The sequence below is a fragment of the Sus scrofa genome, chromosome 17, assembly GCF_054392235.1.
Source record: "Sus scrofa isolate SSC_HxYL_T2T_F1_AM1 chromosome 17, Sscrofa_HxYL_maternal_Yorkshire_Landrace_v2.0, whole genome shotgun sequence".
Lineage (NCBI taxonomy): Eukaryota > Metazoa > Chordata > Mammalia > Artiodactyla > Suidae > Sus > Sus scrofa.
In genome coordinates this window covers 33,095,296-33,113,623 of record NC_139399.1, presented here as the reverse complement: position 1 = coordinate 33,113,623, position 18,328 = coordinate 33,095,296, and the positions used below count along the sequence as shown (strand labels likewise).

At 42.5% G+C, this 18,328-nt stretch overlaps 1 protein-coding gene across 2 annotated transcripts in view; it reads right to left on the bottom strand.

Annotated features, from left to right (window-relative positions):
• PCSK2 (proprotein convertase subtilisin/kexin type 2) overlaps positions 1 to 18,328 on the bottom strand; it is a 239,841-nt gene that overhangs the window by 112,640 nt on the left and 108,873 nt on the right.

The window sequence follows — 18,328 nt, the reverse complement described above, 5'->3', positions numbered from 1 at the left end:
ACACACATACGAACATAAAACCACTACCACTGTGTTATCCAGTGACCGTATACTTAACTATGTATTTTGAAGCCAGGGAGCCTTTATAAACAAACCTTTTTACTTTTTAAATTTTCTTTTTATGGCTGTACCTGGGGCATATGGAAGTTCCCAGTTCCCAGCTATGGATCAAATTGGAGCTTCAGCTGCTGGCCTATGCCGTAGCCACAAAAACACTAGATCCCAGCTGTATCTGCAGCCTATGCTTCAACTTGAGGCAATGACACATCCTTAACCCACTGAATGAGGCCAGGAATCAAACCCACCTCCTCACAGAGACAGTGGTGGGTCCTTAACTGCTGAGCCACGAAAGGAACTCTGTTACTTTTTTTTTTTCCTGAGTCACTGGTATTATCACATATTTCACCCTCCAGGAAAAAAAAAAAGTCAACCTTCAAAACAGTGGAAAGACCTATTGAAGATGTATTTATGATTCTGGCTAGGGGAAAACATATTTTAGGGTTTGGAGATGTCCATAAGTTGATGTCTAAACTTTTTTTAAAATTTATTTTCTTACCTCTTTCATTTACTACCTCAAGCCCCAATTCTATTTAGGTTCTTCACTTATTGGGCACTTCAAACCCAAATTTCTTGTCCTGTCAATTCTTCCTAAATTTATTGTTTCTTTGCCTAAAAAGTATAAAAGCTGCCTGCCTTGGCCATGGCCACTCCTTAGTTCCTGTTTCTATGAAAACTCCATGTGCATGAATTGAAATTTTTTTCTCTTTCTCCTGTTAATATGTCTCACATCCATTTTCTTATGAGTCCAGCCACAAGAACTCGAGAGAGACAGAGGGGAAAGTGAGCCCATTCCCTCTATCCTCAACCTGTCAGGAGCCACAGACATGCCCCTCTCAAAACTTCCTTTTACTATGGAAGCAAGTATTCAACCCTCTTGGGAAAGAAGGAGACAGAGTTGGTCCTCCCAACCTTTTTATTTTTTTCCCCCTTCATTTTTGGCTGCCCTGAGGCACATGGAGCTCTTGGGCCAGGGATCAGAGCAGAGCTGCAGTCTCGAACTAAGCCACAGGTGCTGCGATCCAGATTTCTAATGCATTGTGCTGGGCTGGGGATTGAACTGCATCCCAGTGCATCCCAAGATGCTGCCAATCCCATTGTGCCACAGTGGGAGCTCCTGTCCTCCCACCCTGAGTTTGCATTTTTTTTTATGTTGGTCCCGCAACCAAGTCCTTATCTGCTTTGCTTGCTGATGGGAGCCTTGCCGGGCTTCCAATTGGAGCTTCCACGACATTGAGCCCTGGTTGGAAAACTCTTCCATAGGTCATTTCCCAGCAGGATCAGGACAGGAAGACTCAGGTCAGATTCCATCTTTTCCAGTAACAGTGAAGGAATGGCAATTACATCACTCCAAACTCAATTAGATCACGTGCATTCTAATGAAAAGACTGCTTAAGTTCGTTTCCATGAAATTACTTTTTAATTCCATAAATTAGCTTTGAATGGAGACCATTGACACTTTGGAAAGCTGTGTTCCTTGGCAGCATCCTCTTGGTAGCTCAGAGGCACCAAAATGTAACTCAGGGGTCAGCAATTTTGCATCTTCTGAGTTTATTTTTTTTTTTTTATTTTTAAGGGCTGCACCTGCATATGGAAGTTCCCAGGCTAAGGGTCAAATTGGAGCTGTAGCCTCTGGCCTATGCCACAGTCAGAGCAATGCCAGATCGGAGCCACATCTGCAACCTACACTGCAGCTAACGGCAACATTGTATCCTTAACTCACTGATGGAGGCCAGGGATCAAACCTGCGTCCTCATGGATACCAGTCAGATTCTTTACCACTGAGCCATGATGGGAATTCCTTGCATCTTCTGTTCTTAGACATCAGGAATCCTCAGACTGCAGAGGGCTTTCTGAATCATGTCCTCCATGAAAATCATAGTTACAGGAGTTCCCCTCATGGCTCAGCGGAAACGAATCTGATGAGAACACGGTTTCAATCCCTGGTCTCGCTCAGTGGGTTAAGGATCCAGCATTGCCGTGAGCTGTGGTGTAGGTCACAGATGTGGCTTGAATCTCGCATTGCTGTAGCTGTGGTGTAGGCTGGCAGCTACAGCTCTCATTCGATCCCTTTCCTGGGAACCTCCATATGTCACAAGTGCAGCCCTAAAAAGACAAAAAAAAAAAAAAATCACAGTTACAGTTCCAAGAGAGATGAACACCTTTCAAACATATGTTTTTACTTGTTACCACACACAAAACTGGAGAACAGTGCTTTCCCTTCATAATGATACTATATGCTGCCATCAGTTCCTTTCACTGTGTGTGTGTGTGTGTGGGGGGGGTTCTTGACCATTACTACTTTGCATTTAAACCTAATTTTTACATAACAGTAACAATACTTTAGGTAAAATTGTGCATTCTCTCTTCATTAAGTATCCAACCATGTGGCTGCATAGCTCTTACAGTTTAATTTAAATAGCTACCTAAATATTCCCTAGAAGAATGTGACATAATTTACCCAAAGAGTTCACACTTACTGGTCATTTTGACTATTTTCTCTTATACATGAAATTGCCATGAGCAGAGAGATGAGGTTATAAACTATTTTTAAAGACCTCTGGGGAAGATTTCAGTGTTCCAATTCTATGTGTGATGAAGCTCTTAATGTCAGAAAAGCATTTCCTAGCATCTGTAATACTCCCTCACGTTATAACTGAAAGGCCACTTTAATTCGCTCTTCTTCCTCCTCTGAGTTGTAAACTTTCACAGATGATTCCTTTCATTACCACTTAGATGTAGTACCAGTGACATGCATACGACTTAACCATAGCGTCTTGCCTTCTCGAAAAAAAATGTAGCTAGCTTTGGTATTTAGTGTTTGAATGTGCCCCCAAGTTGAGCCATTGACTTAAACAGTTACACAAATAAAAAAATAGAAGAAAGCAGGTGTCTTCATGACTGGGTACTGTTTTATTAAAAATGAACAGATGGATAGTCTGCAATTCAGGTTCAATTTTTCAACCTTAATTTCACATGTGCAAAACACAAATTTTACATGAACAGCTTCATCCACTGCCTTCCGTCTTCTAGTGTCTCTCTTCAACGAAGAATTTTTCAGTCAACAAACATTTTTGTTCATCTACAAGGTGCTAGTTACAGACAGTATTTAGGATAGGAAGATACTGTTCCTTCACACTGGTGTATTATTTTATAGGTTATGTTAACAAGTTACTTTCAGTACATTTAATCTTCTTAACAGAACCATGAGTGGGTATGGTTATAGTTGGGGAAATGAAGGTTCAGAGACCATTGTCCAAAAATTGAAAACATGGCAGTCACCCAGATTGATCAATTCTAATGCCACGAACTTTCCACTAAAGCACATAGCCTCTCACTAAGGCACGGGACATCATCAAACTTCCAATATCTGGGACCGCTTAATTGTGCATGTAACTCTCTGAGGATCAGGGCTGGGATCACTTCCCTGCTGGACTGATAATTAAACAGCTGCTAATTAGTGTGGACTGTGCTGGGCAAGGGAGGAGCCAGGAGAAAGGGAGACAATGTAGGAATCCTCCCTCCACACGGCGTACAGAACTTATGGGCTTGAAGTGAGAATCAGAAAAAAAATAGGGAGTTCCCTTGTGGCAGAGTGGGTTAAGGATCCAGAATTGTCACTGCAGCGGCTCTGGGTCACTGCAGTCATGCTGGCTCAGACCCTGGCCTGGGAACTTCCACCTACTGTAGGAGTGGCAAAACAACAACAACAAAAAACAAACAAAAAATAAACATAGAAAGCACAAAGTTGATAGGTTGCTGAGAGTACTGATTTATAAATCTATGATGTCATTGATTGTATCACACTATTACTTCCGTATTACTAAAAATTACCTTATTTACCACTGTTATGGGTTGGCTGTGTCACCCTAAAAGATATGTTGACATCCCAACCCTCAGTACCTCAGAATGTGACCCTCTTTGGGAACAGGATATGTGCAGACGTGATTAGTTAAGATGAGGGTGTACTGGCGTAGAGTGAGCCCTAATCCAGAATGGCTAGTGTTCTCATAAGAAGAGGCTAGAGAGATACACTCGGAAAATGCTGCGGGAAGAGATAGACAGACAGACAGACACACACACACACAGTGACGCCACCTGCAGAGGGAAGAAGAAGAGGCTGGAGTCAGGCTACTATAAGCCAGGGAACCCATGGGGCTACAGGAAGCTAGGAGAGGCAAGGAGACATCCAAGGTTAGAGATTTCAGAGGGAGCCCAGCCCTGCCAACACCTTGATCTAAAGTCTGAACTTCTGGCCAGAAGAGAATACCTTTGTGTTGTGTGAAGCTACCCAGTCTATGGTACTTTCTTGTGGAAATGATTACAACCACTAAGAAGTAAACTATGCCACAATGCTTTCTTTTCATTTGTAAGCATGATTTTGCACTTAAAGTGCTCTGGTAGTTTCATTTGGACAAAGATTTCTTTTTTGTTACCAGTGCTTTCTTTTCATCTGTAAGCATGATTTTGCACTTAAAGTGCTCTTGTAGCTTCATTTGGACAAAGATTTCTTTTTTACCATATGTCATTTTTGCAAACAAGCACAAAGAAAATGTTGGTAAAATCAATTGGTTAAGATGTTCCTAAACTCCTTCACACGTGAAGTCTAGCTCAGAATTGTTTATGTGTGTTTTCCTGTAAGATATTATCCTTTGTGCCATCCAGCCCATTAGGTAGGGATCAGCATTTCTGGAAAGAGTGCTCCAGGAGTTTCCTCCCAGCTACCCTCACCTATTCTGCATGTTTAGATGTACCAATGTAGGCAATGAACATTTTGTCACTCTTCCAAAAAGCACATGAAAAGATGCTCAACATCAATAATTAGATGAATGCATTAATTAGAGAAATGCAAATCAAAACTACAATGAGGTATCACCTCACACCAGTCAGAATGGTCATCATCAAAAACTCTGGAGAGGGTGTGGAGAAAAGGGAACCCTCCCACACTATTGGTGAGAAAGAAAATTTGTACAAACACAATGGAGAAGAGTAGGAGGTTCCTTAAAAAACTAAAAATAGAACTACCATGAGATCCAGCAACCCCATTCCTGGGTATCTATCTGGAGAAAAGTATAATTTGAAAAGATGCATGAACTCCTATGTTTATAGCAGCTCTGTTCACAATAGCCAAGACATGGAAATAACAATCCTTTATCCTGCCCACAATCCTTTATCGACAGAGGATTAGATAAAGGAGATGTGGTATATATATGCAGTGGAATATTACTTAGCCATAAATAGATGAAATAATGCCATTTGCAGCAACATGAATGTACCTAGAGAATGTCATATTAAGTGAAGTGAGCGAGATAGAGAATGGCAAATACTACATGATATTACTTATGTGTGAATATAATACAAATGATACAAAAGAACTTATTTATAAAACAGAAACAAAGTCAAAGGTTTTGAAATTAAATTTAGGATTGCCAAAGTGGCACTGGTTGGGGGGAGGGATAAATTGGGAGGGTGGGCTTAACATACACACACTACTATATGTAAAATAGATAACTAACAGGGACCTACTGTGTAATGCAGGGAGGGTTACCCAATGTTCTGTAATAATGTATGGGGGGGGAGAATGGTTCCATGTATATGCATAACTGGTGCACTCTGCTGTAAACATGACACTAATACAATGTTGTAAATCCTCTATCCTCCCAATAAAATAAATAAACAAAAAACCCATCATTTTTTTTTTCTTTTACTCTTCGCAGAGAGCAGTTTAAGGCACGTGCAAAGAACATGCGTTTTGGACAGGATGGTGTATCATGGTTTTTGCGTCTGTAGATTTTCTGAAGGCAAACTTCTGAAGAGTTAATCACAGTAGACTTCTTTCAGTTGGCCTCACCCCAGGACTGGAGGCCCTGAGAAGCGGACTGGGAGACAGTCTGTGGGAGCAGCGAGGTTTCATGGGAAGATCTCTGGGTTGGGGTCAGGGGCTCTGGGGGTACACCCGAAGTTCTACCACAGGTGTGGGTTTGAAACCAGCACCTGCCCCTACTAACTCTGTGTCTTTGAGCATCATAGTGACCTTTCTGAGACTCAGTTTCTTTTTCCCTAAAATGGGAATGATAATCATTTATGAGGATTGTTTTGAGAAGTGAATTATGTCAACTGCTGTGACACACCAAGCACAAGGCACATGGCAGGTCAGTTTCCACAAAGTCCATTTACCTTGGTGGGTCCTCCAGTCAGTTGTCTTCCACCCAGGTGCACATCAGATCACCTGGGATTTTTTACAGTCCACACACCCAGGGCACACTGGACCCCAGCAGATCCTCCGGGAGTGGGGCCAAGCATCTCGGTTTCTCACGCTCTCCAAGTGATGCCCACCTGTTCTGCACTGAGGCTGACTCTGTCTTGGAGGCTGGTTTTCTTCTTCCATAAAAGTCCTGCTTTCTGCCTCTCAGAGTTGTGGAGAGGCTCTGGTGGGCTGTGGGCTGTGGAATCGTCACTTGGTAAAGAGCTCTGCAGAAGTGCGACTAGTGCCATCACTTTGCTAAGGGTGCCACCCAGGGTGAGGGACAGAGAGATGCCCACTGCCCTCAGCCAGCACCCTTTCCAGTCCATCCTGCCATCCTCACTTTTCTCTCTGATATGGTCAGACTGGGTCATTTATTCTCTAATTGGGTTGCACATCAGAGTCACCGGGGTGAGCTGTGTCTTTACTTAAAAATTCTTTTAGGAGTTCCTGCTATGGCACAGTGGGTTAAGGATGTGGCATTGTGGCAACTGTGGCTCGTATTCAATCCCTGGTCTGGGAACTTCTTTAGCCCATGGGTGACCACACACACACAAAAAGAATTATTTTAAAACAGAGAAGTAGGGAAGAAAATAACAACAACAACAAAAAAACCATAATCCTTCCCTCCTTCCTGATAATTCCTGTTGTACTTGAAAAGTGCAAATACTATAAGACGTGCATGACTAGAAAATTAAAATAGCACAGAAAGTTATATGATGGAAAAGGAACATTTTAGACTCCTTTCCCCTTCTCTGCTTCCAAAAAGCTCCCCTCAAAGGCAACCACTCTCAATATCTTCTTGTGAGTCCTTCCAGGAAACATTTATACATACTAAGACATATATATATATATATATATATATATATACATATATATATATATGTATATATATATATATATATATATATATGTAGGCAGAGGGAGATTTTGTTAAAAGCAGTGTATTTAGCATGATTCTTTTTTTTTTTTTTTTGCTTTTTTAAAGGGCTGCACCCACAGCATAAAGAAGTTCCCAAGCTAGGGGTCAAATTGGACCTTCAGCTGCTGGCCTATGCCACAGCCACAGCAATGCCAGATCCAAGCCAAATCTGTGAACTATGCCACAGCTCATGGCAACACCGGATCCTTAACCCATTGATTGAGGTCAGGGATCAAACCCGAATCCTCATGGATACTAGTCAGATTCATTTCCACTGAGCCACAATGGGAACCCCTTAGCATGATTCTTTTACAGTGTAGTGGATTGAATGTGTTCCCACCCCCCAAATATGCATGCCTCAAAATTATATGTCCACATTGTAAACTCTGGGACTTAAGAATGTGACTTTGTTTGGGAAAGGGTCTTTCCAGGTGTAATTAATTATCTTGGGATGAGAGCCTTCTGCATTATCTGGGTGGGTCCTAAATCCGGTGACATGTGTCCCAGGATGAGTGTCTTAAGAAGAGATGCAGGAGAGATACCCAGAGAAGAGGAGGAGGTACATGGGGATGGAAGAGAGAGGAGAGTGATGCAGTCTTAAGCGTGGGAAGGCGACAGCCAAAAGAAGCTGGAAGAGGCAGGAAGGAGCCTCCTCTAGAGCCCGGGAGGGAGCACAGCCCTAGACACCTTGATTTGGGACTTTTGGCCTCCAGGGCTATGAGGGAATAGATAGAAGTTTTTTTTTTTTTATTTTTTATTTTTTGTCTTTTGTCTTTTTTTGTTGTTGTTGTTGTTGTTGTTGTTGCTATTTCTTGGGCCGCTCCCGCGGCATATGGAGGTTCCCAGGCTAGGGGTTGAATCGGAGCTGTAGCCACCGGCCTACGCCAGAGCCACAGCAACGTGGGATCCGAGCCGCGTCTGCAACCTACACCACAGCTCACGGCAACGCCGGATCGTTAACCCACTGAGCAGGGGCAGGGACCGAACCGGCAACCTCATGGTTCTTAGTCGGATTCGTTAACCACTGCGCCACGACGGGAACTCCAGAAGTTTTATCCTTTCTTTTTTTTGCCTCTGTTTGACATATGGCAATGCCAGATCCTTAACCCACTCTGCCGGACGGGGGAATCAAACCCCAGTCCCTGCTGCTGCAGGGACACTGTTGATCCCCTTGTGCCACAGCAGGAACTCCAGAAGTTGTTTTAAATCATCAAGGTTTTCATTGAAAAAGATTCATGCACTTGAATGTTCATCGCAGTGCTATTCATAATAGCCAAGACTTGGAAAAAACCTAGATGCTCTTCTACAGATGAATGGATTAAGAAGATGTGATACATATATACAAAGGAATACTACTCAGCCATAACAAGGACAAAATAATGTCATTCATAGCAAGATAGATGGAATTAGAGACTATCATACTGAGTGACGGAAGGCAGAAAAAGACATACACTATATGATATCACTTATATGTGGAGTCTAATATACGGCACAAATGATCTATCTACAAAACAGAAACAGATCATGGACATGGAGGACAGACTTGTGTTTGCCAAGGAGGAGGGGGAGGGAGTGGGATGGATTGTCAGTCTGGTGTTAGTAGATGAAGACTGTTACATTTTCAGTGGATGGGCAATGGGATCCTGCTCTATATAGCACGGGGAACTATATCCAATCACTTCTGATGTCTGGCTGCTTAATGTGAGAAAAAGAATGTATATATATATATGTGTGACTGGGTCACTTTGCTGTAGAGCAGGGATTGACAGAACATTGTAAATCAATTATAATATAAATAAATAAAATAAAATAAACAAATCATCAAGTTCATGGTAATTTGTTACAGTAGCCACAGGAAACAAATACAATGTAACATGTTAAAAAGAGATTTATATATACATACACATATACAATATTGATGTGTAATAACTATATGTTAAATATCTAAATATAGATATATAACTAGAAGATTTATGTATATATAAAGCAGATATATTTTTATATCTCTAAATATCTATTGTAAGGTAGATGTAATATCTGATGGTATCCTTTTTTTTTTTTTTTTGTCTTTTCTAGGGCCGCACCCATGGCATATGGAGGTTCCCAGGCTAGGGGTCTAATTGGAGCTATAGCTGCAGGCCTAAGCCACAGCCACAGCAACACGGGATCCGAGCCTCATCTGCAACCTACACCATAGCTCGTGGCAACGCCGGATCCTTAACCCACTGAGCAAGGCCAGGGATCAAACCCACCACCTCATGGTTCCTAGTCAGATTTGTTAAGCACTGAGCCACTATGGGAACTCCTGATGGTATCCCTTCTAAATGTACTGTGAAAGGATCATGCTAACATATGCCGTTCTTAACAAAAACTCTTTCATTCCCTTTAAGATGCATATTATTTCATCACATGTATAAGGAAAATTTAATTATCTTGTCACCTATCAAAGGATGCTTTAGCTGGCTGCTCATTTCGTCCTTTGTTACCTGGTAGTTCCACTCAATGTGGCAGTGGATATCTATGTACGTGCGTGTGCACACACACACAATTTTGATGTTTTTCAAATATGTCATCAGGATAAACAGATATCCAGTTCATCTATTTTCCACCAACTGATGGCTTTGGTTGGCAAACTCTAGAGAGTTTCGCGAAGAGAAGACTTGACCCAGGACATGAATTGTGGTGATGGAGGAGCGGGCAGCAAACAGTCAGGGAGTCTGGCTGCTTAATTTCTTCCTTGAGCAGGCAGGTATAACTTTTTCAAAAGTCCAATTATAGGCAAATCACAGGGCTTAGCTTTTCAAAGAACAGGGAGTTAAGCCACAATTACGGTTGAATGCACTGCATCGATTGCCCTCATTTAGAGAGGTTTGCCCATCTTGTAAGAATGAAGACAATCAATCGAGGAGAGAGGCTATGGCTGTGTGCCTCTGGCCACAGTTCCAGTTACTGCTTCTCAGTGACAAGATATTAACAAATTGCTATCTATCATCTAAAGCTGTGTATACAAGATATACTGTGAGGTAAGTCAATGTAATCAGGAAGGGATCGAAAGATGTTTCCAGCAGAGTGAAGGGCAGAGGCCAGTGATGGGGATGCCTTTAGAAGGTAACATTCCAGCTGGAATGTGTGCATCATGACGATCTCAGTCTTCTTGTTCCTGTTTCCATGGTGGCGGGGGCAATGTCATGAGTTGGATTTAGGGGCTTATATTATGGAGAAGAATATTAAAAGATGGTGGTTACTATGGTGGACGTTGAAGCAGGGACGATTAAACAGGTATGCTTGAGAGGACAATTTTCCTGGGATGCCAGGGATCCCAAAATGCTGTCCTTGGCCACAATGACATGGCCCTTTTGGTGAGGCCTTCTTGAGAAGCGAATGTGGAAAAGAAGCAAAGTGAGGCTAAGTCACTTAAATGTATTAAGAGCTTTGGCTAAACACATGATGTATCCTTCCAGAGCCTGCCTAGCCACGTTGGATGGCTCTGATTCCCACTGCAAGTGGACAGAAGGACCTCGGTCTAACAGAGAAGGGTCCTGGGAGGTCAAATGAGGGGAGGAGGAGGAGGAGGCCAAGGGGGAGAAGAGGATGAGCAAGATAAAAGCTCTGCCTTGTCAACTCCAGCTGTGGTCCTTCCCAAGTGTCCTCACACATGACCAGCCCACTCAGTGCTCCATCTTCCTGGAAAGGCACTGAGGGTAAGAGGTGAAGAGAAGCCAGTGGGGCCCACAGAGAAGACCCTCATGGAACCCAGCTGGGAGTGCATGGCTGCAGCAGAGCGCAGGAATACAGCTTCCCAAATCTTCATGTCCTCCAAAGTCTCCTTTGTGATGCTGGTGCATGGTCTAGTGGACCAGACAGCGAATGCTGGATGGGATGTATCCAGGATGCCTAGACCTTTTTCTGTGCTGGACTGAGGGTTTAATAGTGTGTTTCCAGAAGGAATGGGCAAATCTGACCACATGTACAAGTAAGTCTCATAAATTATGTGTCTACTGCTGGTAAACCTCTTTAGGAAAAGCTACAAGGTCAACGGTGTCTGGCTTGGTCCTGTGGGTAAGTTATTTTCACTTTGCTTCCATGATCACAGGGAACTGATGGTAGCCCAGCCCAGCTGCTGCCCTACTCATGTGTGGGGGAAAAGGGGGTGGGTGGGGAGTGTAGGTGATCTGGTCCAAAGCTGTGGCTCTGCTGAAGTGTTAAAGACCAAACACAGTGTGGTGCAGTGAACAAGCACTAGACTTAGAACCAGAAAGAGCAGGGCTCTGTGTTGGCATAGTGGTTTGCTTCTTATTTGTGTGTATCCTGAGGTAGATACTACTAGGTCTTCAAGTCATGATTTCTTCATCTAAAGCAGGGTTTTTTTTTTTTTTAATAAAGTTTGCCAAATGCAGCCATGGCCATTTGTTTACATCCTGCCCCCGGTTGCTTTCACACTGTGATGATGGCAGAGTTAAGTGCTGGCAACCTAGATGGTGTGGCTGACAAAGCCTAAAGTATGTATTCTCTGGCCCGTTACAGAAAGTTTGTCGATCCCTCCCCCCATGTATAGCATGGAGATGATGGAATTCTTGACCATCCAGGCTAGTGGTGAGGATCATATGAAAGAACATTTCGTTGTCACGTGCTAGGAGATCTACAAGAAATTTTACTATCATCAGGATGAATAATATGTCTATGGAATCTGTCTCTTCTATAAAGGTGGAAGCAGGGGCAGAATTCTGAGTAGTAGTGCAAATGGTATCATCTGAGCAGCACAAAGAAAGCTTCCAGTGACCCCCAATCACTTTTCCAGAGCACAAGAATGCTGCCTGGGTTCCGGCCATGAAGAGTTAAGCTTTAATTTTAAGCCTTCACTCTCCAGGTTGATTACATCTCTGCTTGAGAAGATTTGGAAAACAAGTCCTCTGGGGAAGGCAATACATCCAGGTGTTATCACGTATCGACACTTGTGCATGAACTCATTAATTAGATGGCTCTTCTCAATGATACTGGTTGAGGTTGGGGCAAGGAAGAAATGGAACCTTAGTGAAAAGGTAATTTTGAAATTCTTGGGAAGCTGCTTTCCAGCCAGGGAAAAGTGCTAATCGAAAGCAGCAACAAAGGATTCAGGACTTAGAACTGGGTGTCCCTGGAAGTGGGAGGATTAAGATAAAGGAGGTGAAAATGCTCTCAGACGTGTTTACTTTCGTAGATATTTTATAAGCCTGGCAGGTTTTCAGCGCGGAAGGATACGCTTACTGTTTATTTGCTGTGACAAAGGTTCCAGTATCGTTTCTTCACACGTTCAGTGGGGGAACAAACCAAAAAGTTGTCTGCTACACAGAATTTAAATGGATTCTTGAAATTTTACAATCGCCTTTTCTTAAACTCACACACTATAAAGGTTTGGCTTTTAGGTTAAGACAACAGACTAAATAGGCAAAAGTAGAAACAACCCAAGCATCCATCAAATGATGAATGGCCAAACAAAATACAGTATGTCCGTACAATGAAATATTATTCAGTAATGAAAAGAAATGAAGTACTGACACATGCTACAACATGGGTACCTTACACTATACTAAAGGAAAGAAGCCAATCACAAAGACCACACGTATTACATGATTGCATTTACATGAAATATCCAGAGGAGGCAAATATATAAATCTACAGAGACAGACAATAGATTAGCAGTTGCTTTGGGGTTAGGGGTGGGGACGGGAAAAGACGGAAAGTCACGGTTAATATGGGGTTTCTCTTGCGGGGGGTGGGAGGAGACAAAAATGTTCAAAAATTAAATTTTTTTGGTCTTTTTGTCTTTTTTGGGCCACACCTGTGGCATATGGAGGTTCCCAGGCTAGGGGTCCAATCAGAGCTACAGCCGCTGGCTTATGACACAGGCACAGCAAAGCCTTATGCCAGCGGTGTCTGCGACTTATACCACAGCTCATGGAAAAGCCAGATCCTTAACCCACTGTGTGAGGCCAGGGATCGAACCTGCAACCTCATGGTTCCTAGTCGGATTCATTTCTGCTGCGTCAGGACAGGAATTCCCCCAAATTAAATTGTGATTGCTCCACAACTCTGCAAACATACTAAAAAACTATTGGGTTGTATACTTTAAATGATATTTGAGGTATATCACAGTAAAGCTATTTTAAAATGTTCTATCAAATGTAAATAAACAAAAAGAGTTAAGGGAGAGAGAAGAGTGTCTTCCTCAGTTGGTTATTCCTAAAGGGCATCTTTTTAATCTTCCTCAAAGGTTAGCCTTTTCGTCAACCACAATGCCTTGCCAATTCTTTCCTCGCACCGGTATTTCATTAGTTGCCAATGGAAAAATTCCAGGTCGACAGGGTGGAAAAGAAAATGTGTGTTGAAATTACAATTGGCATGTGTCTGAATATTTGGGGGCTAGTTACTGTGCGTCCCCCGTACCAGGCAGCTGGAGAGTAATTTGTACTTCAAGCCAAGCAGCCCACAGATGACAAAATACCAACAAGGGATAAAGGTCAGAGTGATTGATTCTTAACACACTTCTACTTAGGCACAGAGCATCCAGGGATGGGGCGATAATGAGCCCCAGCACGATGATGCAGAACAAATGAAGAACATAGTGAATCGACTTTGCAATCGTGCTCCTGGAAGGTATAGAAATAACCATGTGCTCAGATCTGCCCTCTGAGAAATGCCAGGAGAGGACAGCTTTTCAGTCTGCAGTGTCTTGGTTTTCTATGGCTGCTGGAACACATTACCAAAACTTAGTGGCTTAAAACCACACGAGTTATGGGGCCCAAAAGTCTAAAATCAAGACGTCAGTGGGGCATGAAGTAAGTCAGAGAAAGACAAATAGCAAATCATCTTCCATATATGTGGAATCTAATAAAAAATGACACAAAAGAACTTATTTATGAAACAGAAACAAAGTCACAGATTTCAAAGTGAATCTTATGGTTATCATAGGTGAAACCATTGGGAAAGGAAGAATTGGGAGGGTGGGAATAACATATACACACTACTGTATAAAACAGATGATTAACAAGAACCTACTGTATAGCACAGGAAAATCTACTCAATAGTTTGTAATAGCCGAGATGGGAAAAGAGAATGGGAGTTCTCGTTTTGGCTCAGTGCTGCGGGGTGGGTGGGGTGGGTAAAAGGAGATTCCATCTCAATCCTGCATGTCCTAAAGACATTGGAAATTTGGCTGTGCTTCCAACACTGGATCTAAGAAGGAAATTTAACTCATAGACCAAGCAACCCAGGAGCAAGTCTGCTGGCAAATGCTGGGTTTGGATGGAACTTATTCAGAAATGACCAGAAAAGACATCAACAAACAAAGAAAACCACATGGGGGAACTGGAAAGAAAAATGCTAGGAACAAAGAAGAGAGGTCATGCTGAAGACTTAGGGAAAAGCATTGTATGAAAAACTGACTCAACATCAGAGCCAGAAAGCATTTTTTTTTTTTGCTTTTTAGGGCTGCACTCAAGGCAAATGGAAGTTCCTAGGCTAGAGGTCAAATCAGAGCTACAGCCACTGGCCTACATCATACCCACAGCATGGATCTGAGCCATGTCTGTGACCTATACCACAGCTCACTCATGGCAACACTGGATTCTTAACCCACTGAACAAGGCCATGGATCCAACCTGCATCCTTATGATACTAGTCATATTTGTTCCTGCTACGCTACATTGGGAACTCCTAAATTGTAGTTCCTTGGAGAAAATAAAACCTATTGTAAAAATATATTTTGTCTCACTTTTAGAGAAGATAAAGCCTGCCATTTCCACGTGACAGTTTTGTATTTATGGAATGGTGGGCCTATGAGGGTGCTATTCCCATCTCCACCATCACCTCTTCTGTATGGGATCCTCCTGTCATTCTGATGGGTCGTGTTTTCTAGTCACTTATTTTTTCTTTTCTTTTCTTTTTCTTTTTTGTCTTTTCAGGGCTGCACCTGTGTCATATGGAGGTTCCCAGGCTAGGGTTCTAATTGGAGCTATAGCTGCTGGCCTATATCACAGCCACAGCAATGCTGGATCCTTAACCCACTGAATGAGGCCAGGGGTCGAACCTGCATCCTCATGGATACTAGTCAGATTATTTTCTGCTGAGCCATGATGGGAACTCCTAGTTTTTCATTTCTAAACATGAATTGGATTGTCCTATAGTTAAAAAGTAAGGAAACTTTGTGGAAAGTTACCGGGTTTCCTACACCTAGCCAGCATTTTAAAAAGCTCCATGATGCTTTATTTCACATAAAGTATTTGGACATTAACCCCTCTTTAAGAAGTTTGCAGGGTAGTGAAGAGGATGAGACACAAACTGTCATAAAGGCTAAGAAACTACACAGGGACCGATAAAATATTATAGGGAAGGGGTTTCCAAGCTCATTCGAACATAACCCTTATAAGATACATAATTTATGTAATGACCCAGTTCAGTGGATTGAAAGGTAAAATTTAATCCCTTTTGTGCATTCAATTTATGAAATCTGAAGAGTTCTGTGTAGCCTTAAGAAGGATTTAGATGTGATGTTATTTAACTGCTGAATGGATCTCCTGAAAAATGTGTGATATTCTTGGCAAAAAAATATTCTTGGTATGTCCGATGCTTGGTATGGCATCTTGCTTTTGAAATCACTTCAAAAGCAGGATGCCATGTGAACATCCTCACGGATTTTCTGGAACTGCTCTCGAATTTTAAGGACGGACAGTTTGCTCTAAGTCTTGTTATCAAATTGGACTCACCTAGACTTCTAGACTTTTGGAGACTGTTTTCTCTTTGAATGGAAACATGGTCTCTTAGTTGTCCTATGAATGGGGCGCATTTCTCTTGCCCTCCAATGGCTATCAAAGCTCCTGGTGGGTATGAACCCTGCTCCCCTTTGTTGCTCTGCTCCCAGAAGTGGCAGGTGCACAGTAAGAAATTACTAAGTATTTATGTGATTTTTTTTAATGAAAGATTTATTGTAGAGAAAGGGAATCTTCTCCAGAGTTGCTATTCTCCTGAAATGATCCAGAATGAATAAGCAAACAGGTCGCTTAGAAACAAAACTGCAGCAACAATAACCATAACCAAAAAAAAGTCAAGTTTGTTCTCAGAAGAATGAATCTGAGTGCAGACAGATGTTGCGTGTTTAAAGTGGCTGGGTTCAGGGCTAGGTAGAAATGACTGCCTGATCTCCAGTTTTCTGTCCCTGAACCCGGGGACATCACATGCAGAATGGAGTCATTGAGATTTCTTTCTCCTCTCTCAACACTTGTTTTTTCTTTTTTAATGGCATATGGAAGTTCCCAGGGTAGGGGTTGCATCAGAGCTGCAGCTGCTGGCCAACACCACAGCCACAGCAATGCTAGATCCAAACCTCGGCTGCAAACTACACCACAGCTCATGGCAACACTGGATCCTTAACACTGAGGAAGGCCAGGGATTGAACCCGCATCTTCACAATGTCCAGTCCTAACCTGCTTAGCCATGGCAAGAACTCCTCTTAAAACTTTTAAACAACTTTATTATTCATTTCAGGGAAAACAAAGGACTTCCATCTCCGTGAAGTAAGACGGAGTGGCTTTCTCTTTTTGTTCCTTCTAGGAACTGCACAGAAAACTGTTTTCTGGCTTGAAATGAAATCATTGCATCCTGTTCTCAACTACAGTGGAGAATGGATGGTCTTTACACTAAGTGCAGAAAATATGCTCCAAATGTAGAGCTTGACAAATCTGCCCTTTTATGGATTTTTCCTTAAGAGTGTAGAAAAACCTGAAGCCAAGAACAAGAATGCCCCACTAGGTTTTCATCATATTCTGTGGAAAGTAATAATACCTTTAAATTTAGAAAATCTGTTGAAATCACTAAAAAGCAGTGCTCTTTGGAGATTCTCCTTTGTTGCTCCTTGAGTCAAGTTCTGTAGGAATTCATCTTGGGCACAGAGCCGATTAGAATCCTGAGAGGACTTTCTCCACCCCTGGTCATTGGTTTCCTTTCCAATGGTGTGATTATGGGTGATTTCTAATGTGCTTCCCTTTGACTGCCCGAGGGAACCCCTGACTTTTTTTTCCTAAGCAAAGACAACCACACCTCCGTTTCCCTGGGTGTGAGTGGTGATGTAGTATCCATGGGTGGACCCTTTTCCATTTTTCTTTCTTCTTTTTCCTTTTTTATGGTCACACACAGCATATGAAAATTATCAGGGGAAATTTTAGGGGTCAAATTGGAGCTGCAGCTGAGGTCTATGCCATAGACACAGCAACACCTGATCTGAGCTGCATCTGCAACCTATACTGTGGCTTGTGGCAATGCCAGATCCTTAACCCACTGAGCAAGGCCAGGGATGGAACCCACATCCTCGAGGACACTTTGTCAGGGTCTTAACCCACTGAGCCACAACAGAATCTCCCATGGTGATTTCTTGAACGTCCTCTATATTAAAGCAATTCCAGTTTATCTGTCACCACGGAGACAGACTAAGACAGTCCTTGTGAATTCCAAGGTTATAAGCAGTTTTGTGCCGACACCTCAGATGCATACCCCATCCTCTGAAATGCAGAGCCCCACCTGTTGTTAACACTCTGGTCACCTCTTTTCAGACACAGCTGGAGCTTCATTTCCAGGGGTTGGTTGGGAATATTTTCCATGATGCTACTTCATACAAGCTGGGTGAGTTGCACTATCAACTGGCAGATAATAAAGTATGAACAATGGTGTGTACTTTCCCATCTAAAACTAGAGTGGAGGGGCACCTGAACTTAACCAGCTTCATGTTCGGAAAGCCAGAGATGCCTTTGTTGCTCCTTACTTGATCTATTTCTATGTGATCTGCCATTTGCCTGATGTTTGCTCAGCACCTGGCTGGTAAGCAAAGAGCTTTCAAAAAAGATAGAAAAGAAAATCAATATCCCTGCCCATTTAGACAACCTCTCACCATTCAGTGACATTCACACAGTGCTGGGGAGGAAAGCTGGGGATCAATGCCTTTCAGGGACCTGGAGAAGGTATTCAGTCAATTCCTATAGGTGATCAGTGACTTTCAACTAGTTTCTAGCCTGGATTCAGGCAACTGGGTTTTTATAAAACTGTGGCTTGCAGAAAGGACACCATCTACCCATGTTTCT